We start from the raw sequence: 13,791 nt of genomic DNA, 5'->3' as shown, positions 1-13,791 counted from the left end.
CTCTCTCTATATATATATATATATATATATATATATATATATATATATATATATATATATATATATATATATATATATANAAAGGACCTCTGAGAATGCACGGGAGAAAAATATGATATTATTCACATATGTTAACTATGATACAATGAGCCCTATATATATATATATATATATATAATACATGTCTTACTCCTAATATATATGTGATTAGGGTTATTTACTACTATTTAACTATCAAACTAACACTCCCCCTCAAGCTGGTGCATATAAATCATATGTACCGAGCTTGTTACATATATAACAAATACGAGGACCAGTGAGGGACTTGGTGAAAATATCAGCAAGCTGATCATTCGACTTCACAAGTTTTGTAGCAATATCCCCCGAGAGTATCTTTTCTCTAACAAAGTGACAGTCAAATTCGATGTGTTTAGTTCTCTCATGGAACACTGGATTTGACGCAATATGAAAAGCAGCTTGAGTATCACACACAAGTCCCATATGACTAATCTCACCAAATATCAACTCCTTGAGCAACTGTTTGATCCAAATTAGCTCACATGTCGCCATAGCCATTGCTCGATATTCTGCTTCTGCACTAGACCGAGCAACCACATTCTGTTTCTTGCTCTTCCAAGACACCAAATTTCGCCCTACAAAGATACAGTATCCAGACGTAGAACGTCGATCAGAAGGTGATCCTGCCCAATCAGCATCTGTGTATCCAACGATCTGCTCATGGCCTCGATCCTCAAACAATAAGCATTTTCCTAGAGCTGATTTTATATACCGAAGAATGCGGACAAATGTCAGGTCTAGTCACTGTGAGGTAATTTAATTTACCAACCAACCGCCTATATCTTGCAGGATCGCTAAGAGGCTCCCCCTGTCCTGGCAGAAGTTTAGAATTCGGATCAATCGGAGTGTCAACAGGTCTACAACCTGTCATTCCTATCTCCTCAAGAATATCTAAGGCATACTTCCGTTGTGAGATCACAATACCTGAGATAGACTGAGCGACCACAATACCCAAAAAATACTTTAATCTGCCCAGATCTTTAGTTTGAAAGTGCTGAAAGAGATGTAACTAACTAATAACACCCTGATCATTGCCGGTAATAACAATATCGTCAACATAAACGACCAGATAAATACAGAGATTGGAAGCAGAATGTCGATAAAACACAGAGTGATCAGCTTCACTACGAGTCATGCCAAACTCTTGAATAACTGTGTTGAACTTACCAAACCAGGCTCGAGGAGACTGCTTTAGACTATAGAGAGACTGGCGCAACCAACATACAAGGCCACTAGACTCCCCCTGAGCAACAAAACCAATTGGTTGCTCCATATAAACCTCATCCTCAAGGTCATCGTGAAGAAAAACATTCTTAATGTCCAACTGATAGAGAGGCCAATGGCGAACAATAACCATGGATAGAAAAAGGCGGACTGATGCAATTTTAGACACGGGAGAGAAAGTATCACTGTAATCGAGTCCAAATATCTGAGTATACCCTTTGGCAACAAGACGAGCCTTCAGTCGATCAACCTGGCCATTTGGACCAACTTTGACTACATACACCCAACGACAACCAACAGCCGATTTACCCGAAGGAAGAGGAACAAGCTCCCAAGTACCACTCGTATGTAAAGCAGACATCTCGTCAATCATAGCCTGTCGCCATCCGGGATGAGACAATGCTTCACCTGTAGACTTAGGGATGGAAACAGAGGACAAAGATGACAGAAATGCACAATGGGATGATGACAGACTGTTAATTTAAACCGACATAATGAGGATTAGGATTAAGTATGGACCGTATACCTTTTCATAGTGCAATCGGCTGATTAAGAGGAGACAAGTTCACAGTATTAGCAGGGTCAGGTGCAGGACGTGAATCACTGGGCTTGATGCTGGGCGCGGACGACGATGATAAGTCAGGAGTGGTTGAGCTATAGAAGGTTGAACTGGACTAGGTGGTGGCACTGGACTCGGTGGTGGCACTGGAGCTATAGGTGGTGGAGCTGCAACTAGACTGTAGGTGGTGGAGCTATGGAGGAAGATGAATGGGAGATAGGGACTGAATCTCCAAAAGAAGGAACTGGTAGCACCTCAGAAATATCTAAGTGATTAACTGGACCTGTGAAGTATGATTGGGTTTCAAAGAAGGTAACATCAGCAGACATAAGAAATTGCTGAAGGTCAGGAGAATAAATCTGGTGAATCAGTAACGGGACAAGTTATTAGAGGAAGACAAGATGCGAGTCCATGTGATTTTGCAAGGATAAGGTAATAAAGTCCATCTGATTCACGTCCGATACCAATGATCCCCCTGTTCTGCGTTCCTGTATAAAAACAAGGTCATCAAGAAATAAAACAGCAATAGTGATTTGGCTAAGCGACTAACGGCTATGAGATTAAAAGGACTAAGAACATAATGAACTGAGTCTAAAGGTAAGGAAGGAAGTGGACTTGCTTGACCTATTGCAGTTGCCATGGCTTGAGACCCATTGGCCATTGTGACTGTTGGAAGAGATTGAGAATATGAAATACTAGTGAAAAGAGATTTGTTACCAGAAATATGATCAGATGCACCTGAATCAATGACCCAAGACTCAGAAGGTGAAGATTGGGACACACAAGTCATGCTACTATTTGTTGGAACAACGGAGGCTAATCCTGAAGATGTCTATTTACGTGTTTTGTACTGAAGGAACTCAATATAATCTGGTAAAGAAGCCATCTGGATTGGATTCAATACATTGAATCCAACGGATTGTGTGTCTAAGGCTTCTAATAAGAATGACATTATAATGTTCACGCCGGAAAAAATTAGAAAATTTTCTGAAAATCACTGTTCACGCCGGAAATCACTGTTCACATCGGAAAAATATAAAAGTTGTCACAATCAGGTTTAAATTGGATGGGTAGGCTCGGAATTGCAAGACGATTACACCGTCCAAAAGAAACTTTTTCAAATTCTGGCCGGAACAGCCCTCACGCGCTGGCGCGTGGGACAGACGCGCTGGCGTTGGCAGAACTCCGATAGGCGCATGGGGGCGCGTGGATAAGTGTTTTCAGGTGGTTTTTTTGGGGTTTGGACGCCTATCTCTTTGGAACCTTTTGGTGGTGTTGGATTTCGCACAACACTGATAATTAGTGACTTTGATGCAAATAACCACTTAGGTCATCGGAAAATCTCACGGTGACTGAGTTCTTTCTTCCCGGATGTCGCCGGAATGACGCACAACGATCTATTCTCACCAAAGCTCTGATACCATGTGAGAATGCACGGGAAAAAATACTATTGATTAATAATTACAATGATATAATAAGCCCTATATATATATATATATATATACATAATACATGTTCTACTCCTAATACATATGGGATTATGTTTATTTAGTACTATTTAACGATTAAACTAACAGTTTCCAGGAAGAGGTGGGGTTCCCTAGGTCCATGTTAATTGGAATTGCCCTTAAATCTGCAAAAGGACGTGTGCTTTGGTCAGACATGGGTTAACTGGATCTCTTGGTTTAATTTTTGATAAAGTGATTTAAATAGATGGCATCAAGAAGATGCAAGAAGTACATTATTTGGCATTTGAGCTTACAAAAAATATGCCAGCTCCTCTACATAATTGGCTAAGCCAGAGCTAAGGAACTAATGAAATCCAAAAGATGATCAATATTGTTGATAGGGTATAGTCTAGACCAAAAAAACAAATTGGCAATACACAGAGCCTTTAAAGAACCTATAGGAGTTGAGTTTACATCAAAACATCTCTTGTTTCTCTCTGCCTAAATGCACCAGAAAATACAAGTAGGGACCATTGACCAGATTTTCCTGATAGCTTTATCAACTCTCCATAAACTCCAGCTCTTATAAGCATCCTTGACTGGGTAAAGGGTGATCTATTGGAGACCAAAAAGGCAAAAAAACATGTACCATATGTCTGAAGCCACCTCACAGTGTAGGAGCAAGTGGCAGGTACTTTCAGCTTCCTTTTGACACATGTAGCATCTGTTAGGTAACTGGAAGTTCCTTTTCGTCAGGTTATCTTGTGTGAGGCATGCCTCATATAATGCTGTCCAGGTGTAACAGATAACCTTTGGTGGCAACTTGGTTCTCCAAATAAGTTTCCAAGGCCAGTTGTCTATCATAGGATTACTAGAACACATCTGTTGATATCCCACCTTGATTGTGTAGATGCCTCCACCATGATTCCCCCATTTAAGTCTATCCACGGCTTGGGGGTTAACATTGCTTTGTTGTAGTCTTGCATAGAGATCTAGCAGCTCGTTTATTTCCCAATCATGCATGTCCCTTCTGAATTTCCAGTCCCAATTGACCCCTTCCCTGTATGCAGCAATAACATCATTAGAATCTTGGGTTATGGTGAACAAGTTAGGGAATTCAACTTGAAGGGTAGAGTTTCCAAGCCACTTATCCTTCCAGATGTATGTACCATTTTTTTTTGGACAAAATTTGACTTTTATTTCATCAAAAAAGTGGCTTTACATTCCCATATTAATGCTGACCATCAATCTCCAATTCACTATTACAAAGTAAAACTATACAATACTGAACTTAATTACACAATACTATAATAAGGAGTATTTTTTAGATTTTCCAATTCTGCTCGCCATTTGATCTTCTTCCTGCCTTGTATGTGTATATGTACTGCAATGTCCTTGCAAAGTTCATCTATGTTGTATCTTCCATTGTTAAATCTCATCGAATTCTTCTCACGCCAGATGCAGTAAACCACCATTGCAAACAATGCTGTGATCATTTCTGCCCTGCAATCTTTCCTCTTTGCCATACTACTTATCCATTTCAATTCATGCTGCCAACTTCCTATCTGTCTTGCATTGCCTGTCCAAATCAATACTCTTTCCCATAGCTTGCTTGTACTTGGACAACCAAAGCATAGGTGATCAAATGTTTCCACAGTCTGTGCACAGAATACACATTCTTGTTGAACTTCAATTCCAAACTTGGCAAGTCTATCCACAGTTGCTATTCTTTGATGGATAGTCAACCATAGATGGAACATGAACCTAGGATGGATCTGTGCATGTAGATGGATACTCTTCCAATCTACTTTGGGGAATTGAGGCTGCAGCTGGACATATGTTTTATGTATCTGAAATTTGCTTTGCTTCACAAAGCTGTCCAGTGTGTCAATGAGATTGTTATGAAATGACCTCAGCTTATGTACTTCATCCTTTGCCTCTATGATCTTCCTCACCACCCATGCTGCTGTTTTGGGTGTGTTTACCTCATCAATAGGCCTGTTTTTTATGTAGTAGATGTGAGCCCATTTAATCCACAAAGTATCCTTCTTCATAGCCAAAGCCCAGAGGTGCTTTAATAGAGTTGCTTTGTTCCATATCTTCATATTAATCACATTCAAACCACCAGTAGCTTTAGGTTGACATATTCTATCCCATGCAATCAGTGCTTTCCTGGAATAATCAGTTGAGCCAGTCCACAAGAAGGTTCTACATATAGTCTCTATCATCTTCATGATTTTCTTTGGCAATAAGAAAATTTGAGCCCAATACGTTTGTATTCCAAATAACACTGATTTTATGAGCTGGACTCTACCTGAGTATGAATGCATCCTAGCTGACCAGCATCTGACTCTCTCTGTAATCTTTTCAATCAGAGGCAAACATTGATGAATGTTCAGTTTTCTTGCAGACAGTGGAACTCCCAGATATTTAAAAGGTATACTACCTTTTTCATATCCTGTACACTCAATCAGTTGTTCCTTTATATGTTGTGCTACACCAGCAGTATAAATAGAACTCTTTTCTGCACTTGCCTGCAATCCTGATGCACTTGAAAACCTCTTAAAGGTCTCCTGCATTATAGTAACTGATTGTGTGTCACCCCTGCATAACATTAACAAATCGTCAGCAAAACAAATGTGTGTCACTCCCAGTTTCTTGCACTTTGGATGAAATTTGAATTCCTTCTGCATAGCTAGTTGAATCATATCCCTCTGCAAGTACTCCATTGCAATCACAAAGAGGTAAGGAGACATTTGATCTCCTTGTCTTATACCTCTCTTAGCAGGTAAAGGTCTAGTAAATCCTCCATTCAGTACTAGAGAATAGGACACTGTTGTCACACACTCCATTATCCATACTATGAATTTCTGAGGGAAGCCAAGATCTGTGAGCATATATCTAAGGAACTGCCAGTCCAATGAATCATATACCTTCCTTAAGTCAACCTTGAGTACATATCTTGGAGATAAGCCTTTCCTATTGTACCCATTGAACAGCTCATGGCTAAACAGTAAAATGTCCACAATGCTCCTCCCTTGTATGAATGCAGACTGTGATTTCCCAATGATACCTTCAATTATCTTTTTGATCCAGTTAGTCAAAATCTTGGCAATGATTTTGTAGACAGTAGTACAGCAAGCAATGGGTCTATAGTCTTTCGCAGTTGTAGGTGCAAGAACTTTTGGAATCAATGTTATGGCTGTGCAATTCCATGCTTTCTTCATCTTGCTTGTTTGAAAAAAGAACAGTACAACATCATATAAATCCTGTCTCACTTCTTCCCAGTGCCTTTTAAAGAACTCTATTGGAAATCCATCAACTCCATGGGCTTTATCATTTGGCATATCTTTCACTGCTATATCAATCTCTTCACATGTTACTCCTTTTATTAGATCCTGTTGTTGTTCCAATGACAAGTACACTCCTGCTTTGATGAATTTGGTATTATGACATGGTTTAATCCCAGTGTCAGTTCCCATAAACTGCTTGAAAAAGGTAATGAATTCTTTTTCTACAACTTGAGGTTCTGTGACTCTAACTCTCATATCATTGTACACAGTAGTAGTTGAGTTTTTACTTGCTCTGATCTTCAACTGTGCATAGAAATATTTGGAGTTTGAGTCCACATAGTCTATCCAGTTTACTCTTGCCTTCTGTTTCAGAATTCTTTCTTCTATTATACTCCATTTCTCTAGTTCCTGCAAAGTTTGCTTTTCCTTCTCAATCAGATCTTGATTAAAGGGATCAAACTTCAAAATCTGAGTATATTCCAGCTGCTGACTTATTTGATTCAATCTTTTCTCATAGCTTGTCATCTCCCTGTTTAATCCTTTTGTCTTAGTTTTCAGTTTTTGTAACTTCTGCCATATGCTGTCCATAAGGTCATTTCCCAGCTTCTGTTTCCATACTGTATACACCATAGGTTGGAATTGCTTGTGTTCCATTGTTTCCATATACAGATTGAATGGCTTGGGATATATATTCTTCCTTTTCCATATTTGGACCACTATAGGTGAATGATCTGACACCCCAGGTTCTAGGCAATCAGCTTCCACCTGCCCATATTCCTTGATCCATTCAAAGTTCCCAAAGGCCCAGTCAATCTTACTGTATACCCTGTCATCTGCATGCTGCTTATTGCACCAATTATAGAAACAACCTTTTGTCTTCAATAGGGTCAGTTGCATAGAGTCAATACAATCCTTGAATTTTTTCACCTCATTCATAGTGACTGGTTGTCCTAACCTATCATCAGTGGTTAGGACATTGTTGAAGTCACCACTTATGAGCCAGGGAAGTTGAACCTGCCCCCCTACCAGTTGTAAGTCACACCATAAACTTGCTCTTTCCTGCAGTTTGTTTCTAGCATACACTACTGTCAACATAATCTGGTATCCAGTTACTGAATCACTCACTTTGCAGTGAATGAATTGTTTATGAACTTGAACAATGTTGACTGAAAAATTGGTCTTCCACAGTACCCAAATTCTACCATTCTCAGCCTTTGTATAGTTGCACCAGTATCCCCAATCCTTTGCTACCTTATACAGGATCTTTTTTGCTTTCTTTTCTTTGACTCTAGTTTCCAGACATCCTCAAATGTCTATTTTATTCTTCTGCAGAAAGTTTTTCAATTCTTTCTGCTTATAAGGCTTTTTCAACACTCTTATGTTCCAAGTACTAATGATCATGGTGGGTGTTGTCTGGGGTCTGGATTCAAACCCCCTCCCTGTGCAGATGTTTGTCCATATTCCTCCAATACTCTGAATCTATTAGCATTGTTAGCTTCAACAATTTCACCCTGTTGATCTATTGAAGTATGCTGTCTTTCAGTGCCATCATCTTTGTGCATTATCCTTCTGCTTTGATCTGTATCAACTTTAGAGTTCTGTTTCCCTTTGTCAACATCTATTGGAGGTTGAATTTCAGTCACCTCACCATTCCTCTCTTCCTGAACAATTCCCCTCATTCTGCCTCTATTTCTTCTCTTAGGGGCTTTGAATTCAGCATCTTCTTCTTGCTTACTTTGCTTCCAGCATTCAAACACATCATGTCCAAAATGCAAACATTCATTGCAGAATTTTGGCTTCCATTCATATATAATTTCCTGCTATTTTATACCATTGGGAGTCATAATTTCAATATTCTCTACCAATGGCTTTGTTATGTCCACTTTCACTAGCACTCTTGCATAAGAGATTTTGTTCAATTCAGCTGTGTACTTGTCTGTGTACATTGGCATACCAACAACACTAGCAACCTTACTTAAAGCATCAGCAGTCCAATACCCAGCCGATAAACTAGGAAAGTGAATCCATTAAGGAATAGTAGCGATACATTTAGGATCAAAATGGAAATCTCTCTCCCAATTCTGTAAGATCAGTGGCTTGTTATGATATGTATATGGTCCTGCTTGAACAACTGTATCTCTATCCTCCACAGTTGTGAATCGAAAAACATAATAGCCATTATGGTGATATAGAATATGGGGTTTAGATACAAAATCCCAAACTGTTTCTACATAACTCAACATAGACTTCTCATACGGAGCATCTCCCAGTACATAGCCAATTAGAACAGTTTCCCAATAGTCTTTCAGCTCACTCACATCATCTTCCTCTATTTGAATGACCACTTTGCCATCCCTGTGACTTGGTGGAACATATTCCAATCTCATCCCCATCTGAGAGTTTCGATTCTGTTGTCGAAGCTCCTTTGCATGTACTGTCTTCTCCACCCCTATCTCTGCATTTGCTGTGAGATCTAGATCTGGAGTTTTCTTTGAAGATCCAGCCTCAGAGAACTGTAGTCGTTTCGGACTTGTTGGCAGCCGATCCTTACACTTCTGATCTTCCTTTGTCTGATTTTCAATTTTACTGTTCCATTGGTTACTTTTTCTCTCTTCCGTTTCATTTAGCTCACTTTCCTCCTCAATTGGTTGGAATCTAGCTGGTAAGAAACTTCCAAATGTTAACGGAGTGATAATCTGCATCATCGAGTTCATCGGCGTTGTAGTAGCGGTCACCGGAGCTGCTTGTTTGCTTCTCCTGGCCATCAGTGGTGCACATTAGCCAGCCTTGGCTTATCGTGCGCTGAGAGCATTTTTTGGCTATCGGTTGTTTTTTTTTCTATCAGAACTTCAAAGTGGATGTTCTGAGCAAAAGTACTCCGTAATTTGCTGGTGCCTTTCCATAATCCTACACCGTACTTTTGAACACCAGTGATTCAGCTCTCCATGCTTGGCTTTGATGACAACTTTCCAGAACCCAGTATCCTCCAAATTGTATCTCCACAGCCACTTCATCATCATGCTTTTATTGTGTGCTGTTAGATCTTTAATTCCCAACCCCCCTTGAGTTTTTGGTTGGGTAACCTTTTTCCACTTGATCAAGTGGAATTTATGTCGTTCATTATTGCCCTCCCAGAGAAAGTTCTTCTTAACTTATCAAGTTGCTTCATACATTGTTGGTAAGTGTTAATCTGCCCCCAAACGAAAGATATTGCATTTGCCATGATGCAAGTGTCTTCTCAAACTTTTCTATGATCCTATTCCAAATTTCAGTGGATCTAAATTTTGCTCCCAGAGGTAAACCAAGATAAGTAGATGGAAATGAACCAATTTTACATCCCATAATACCAGCCAACTCATCCAGATTTGGGACTTCATTAACAGGACAAATGGTACTCTTCGACATGTTCATGTGCAAACCTGAAATAGCTTAAAAAATTAATAAAGTTAGGTTTAGCTGGATCACTTGGATCTCTTGTTTATCTTCGGTGTCCAATTCTATGTGCTGGTCAATGGTTCTCCACATGGTTTTTTTTTGTTCGCAAAGGGGGCTTAGACAAGAACATTCCCTTTCCCTTTCCTCTTCATTCTGGTTATGGAAGGTCTGAGCAGATGATGGTCACCCCTATGCAAACAATTGGATTACAGGTTTCTCGACCTCTATCAGCAGGCCTTCTGTTTTGGAAAATGTTATCTATTCAGTCCCAAATATACATTTTTTGGCAAATATTTTGGGTTGTAGTATCGGATCGTTTCCTACTACCTTGGTCTCCCTCTTGGGGCTAAATCAAATCTATTTTCATATGAGGGGAAGTTCTAGAGAAATGTGAAGTTGTCAAACTAGAATAGACAATATTTGTCTTTGGGTGGAAGAGCAGTGCTCAGCAATAGTGTATTAGATTTTCAAAGAGTCTCTCTAAAAGGTCAAACGGGAGGAGAGATTTTTTAATTTGGTAAAGTGGGAAACTGCTATCAAAGGTAGAAACTCGGTGGCTTGGGGATTAGAGATCCAAAGGCTCATAACAATAATATGCTTTGCATATGGACAAGAGGTTCAATGGCGAAGGCAATTCCCTATGTGATCTGCAATAAATACGGTCTCAAACCCTAGGATCACCAAGTGGACCCCATTTCCTCTTGACATTGGTATCTGGAAACACATAACGGTTTGGTGGGATTTCTTTTTGATGAGCACTTTGATGAAAGTGGGGAAGGCAAAAAGACAATATTTTGGTAATAACACTAGGCACGACAACTCTCCTATTAAAGGTATCTTTTCGGTTTTACCATGTCTTAAGATGCTCTTATGTCTTACTTCAGGCGGGAATGCAATTGGCTCATCACTTCTAAAAGGAACTTAAATGACTGGGACCCGACACACTACCCGTCCCGAGTGAACCAGCCCATACAAGAATACCCATCTGTATGCTTGATAGATGCATGCGAAAGTATTTTTTCAAATACAATAAAAAGGGGCAGCCCGATGCACGGGGCGTCTTTTTAAAATACAATCATTTAAATAAATGGAAGGTGAGCCTTGGCGTAACTGGTAAAGTTGCTGCCATGTGACCAGGAGGTTACGAGTTCGAGCCGTGGAAACAGCATCTTCAGAAATGCGGGTAAGGCTGCGTATAATAGACCTTATGGTCAGACCTTTCCCCGGACCCCGCACATAGTGGAAGCTTACTGCGCCGGGCTGCCTAATCATTTAAATAAATCAAATAAAGCATGAACCAACTTTAAATTAGCCTTTTCATTTAATGAACAATATATAAAAGTAAAGAGTTCCATTCATGCATGCCATATGAGTAAACACAAAATTACAACCCAAAAGAAATACTACTAGATCTCTATAGCACGAAATAAAATAGTCAACTACATACCTCGGTGACTCGAAAGAATAATAATAAAGTGCCCCACGAGTACAAGTGTGGAGTCTCGCCGAAAAGTGACAACAGGTCGAATCCTTTAACCAAAAATCATATGAGCTTTTACTTTAACCGGGAGCATTACATCGACACTGACATAATAGAAAAACACTAGGTGATTCGCCCTAGCAACAAGTAATCGACCTACTTGTCTGGGCGGTTTCCGTAGTACTGTGCGAGTCGATTTAATCTTATTACGTAGAGTAATTGTTTCCCTCACGATAAGGGACTTTATCCCATGAACTCCGGCTTAGCTTTGGAATTTATCCCTACGTTAGTTCTATGGTAACTCCCTAAACTTTTGATATTTCAAATAGATTTAATGGGTAAAAGCCTCAAAGAATTTCTTTTATCAAATCACGATGTTCATAGCCGATCCAATATTTTGAACAAAATCAAATAAAGTATTTTCTCAATTCATATTATAGTAGTTAGCAAATGAGAATTTACCTTTTTATTTATCAAGTGCTATCTCAATGGTTAAATAGTTTCAAAGTATTTTACTTAACACTTTATAAGGAAAGTACAATTAGCACTTAAATCATTTTTACAATGCAAAGAATGGTGCAATCCCAACATGCTTGTCTCCTCAAACTAGGATTCGCATTTAAAATTTATTTTTAAGTCAGTTTTCGATATAAATTCAGAGGAAAATTTCCGAAGGATAATAAGTCTCAACATACCTCAACTCACTTCCCGAATCTTACCCTAAATGTTCCGATGACGCCAACGGTTCACAATCTACATATACAAGTAAACATATATCAATAATGTATCACAATATTATCAATTAAGTGCCTAATACTTGGGTCCAATTTCACAAGTTTAGCGAAGTTCATATTTCACCATTCAAAGCCGATTCTCAAGTCTTAACTCTAAATCCTTCATTAAACGTGTTATGAATCTAGTTGCTCTTTTAGAAACTCAAAACAACAATGTTCAAGCAAACCCGACACTATTCATCATCTATTCCAACAAACTTCCCAATTTCAAGTCTAATTTCTAGGGTTTCACGAATTGGTGTTTAAACACCAATCTTTCTTTATAAATATAATCTACTATGTCCATGGGATATAATATATAAGATTGGGATGAAGGGATCACCTCTTTATTAAACCTTAGAATTTTCAAGACTTGAATTCTTGAATGCCTTTGAGAAATTCTTGAAGAATCTATAAATTTCATGTAGTTGGAGAGTTAAGAGGTAATTAAAGGACCAAATCTACCAGAGAGTACTAATTTCTCACCACAAAATTGCATTTATGGTGTAGAGTTCCTCTATCTCTCTAAACCTTAAAGACTTGCAGCAAACAAATAATAAACTTTCTCTCCCATAATTGCCTTTAAAAGGCTTCAGTGAAGCTCGTGGTAGGGCACACATTGCATGCTCCTCGCACGCGCCCCTGTTCCTTCAGCATTTTATGGATGCCAACTTCGGCGCTTTGGGTGTGATTCACTGCCAACATTGTGGCAGCTGGGGGCTTCAGACGCCTTGGTAATGCCTTGCTCCATCCTTGGCGTACACCACCTGAAGGCATTTTTCTTGTTCCTTTGCTTTGCTTATCTTGATTCCTTGTGTTCCTTCCACCTATTCCCATGCACGTTAGTCAGAGCATTCATCCTTTTGTAATTTTACATTTTCCAAGTGTGTTTGATGACTTTGTTTCACTCAATTAATTTTGTGCAGCTCGGGTTTAATCTAAATCGTATTCTTAATCGAATTTAGCCGAATTATAGAAATTAACGGGGCTTTACATTATGTCTTTTAGACCTTCTCAACAGCTGGCCCCCTGCATCTTCTTTCCCATACTGCCTTTGCTGGAATTTGTATTCAAAAGGCTTATTCTCAGTTAAGTCTTCCTATTCCATCCTCACCCATAACTCCATTGGAATCATCCCTTGGCCCTTGAAACCAATCTTGAAGGGGCTGGCTCCTCTTAAAGTGAAGTGTTTCACCTGGTTGGTATTGAAAGGAGCGTGTCTGAAACAAAGCAATCTACAGAGGAGGGATATTCAACTTTGCAACAGGTGTTTTTTGTGAAGAGCAGCTTGAGGCCATCAACCATCTAACTCCACTGTATATTCACTTCTCAAATTTAGGATCTTATTTTGAACATCTTGGGCATGGTTGGTGTACGCCAGAAACAACACTCCACCTTTTGGAAGATTGCCACAGGATAGTTATACAAAGGGCTTCGGATATCATTTGGTATATACTATATCGGCTGCTGTACGATGGTGTATATGGAAAGAAAGCAACAA

General features: G+C 39.3%; 1 pseudogene; it reads right to left on the bottom strand.

The window, feature by feature from the left end:
* Positions 1-13,791, bottom strand: part of LOC109231194 — a 66,846-nt pseudogene that overhangs the window by 20,416 nt on the left and 32,639 nt on the right.

This window comes from Nicotiana attenuata, chromosome 8 (assembly GCF_001879085.1).
Source record: "Nicotiana attenuata strain UT chromosome 8, NIATTr2, whole genome shotgun sequence".
NCBI classification, from domain to species: Eukaryota; Viridiplantae; Streptophyta; class Magnoliopsida; order Solanales; family Solanaceae; genus Nicotiana; species Nicotiana attenuata.
The sequence above is the reverse complement of the archived record's forward strand: the minus strand, read 5'-3'. Positions and strand labels throughout refer to the sequence as shown.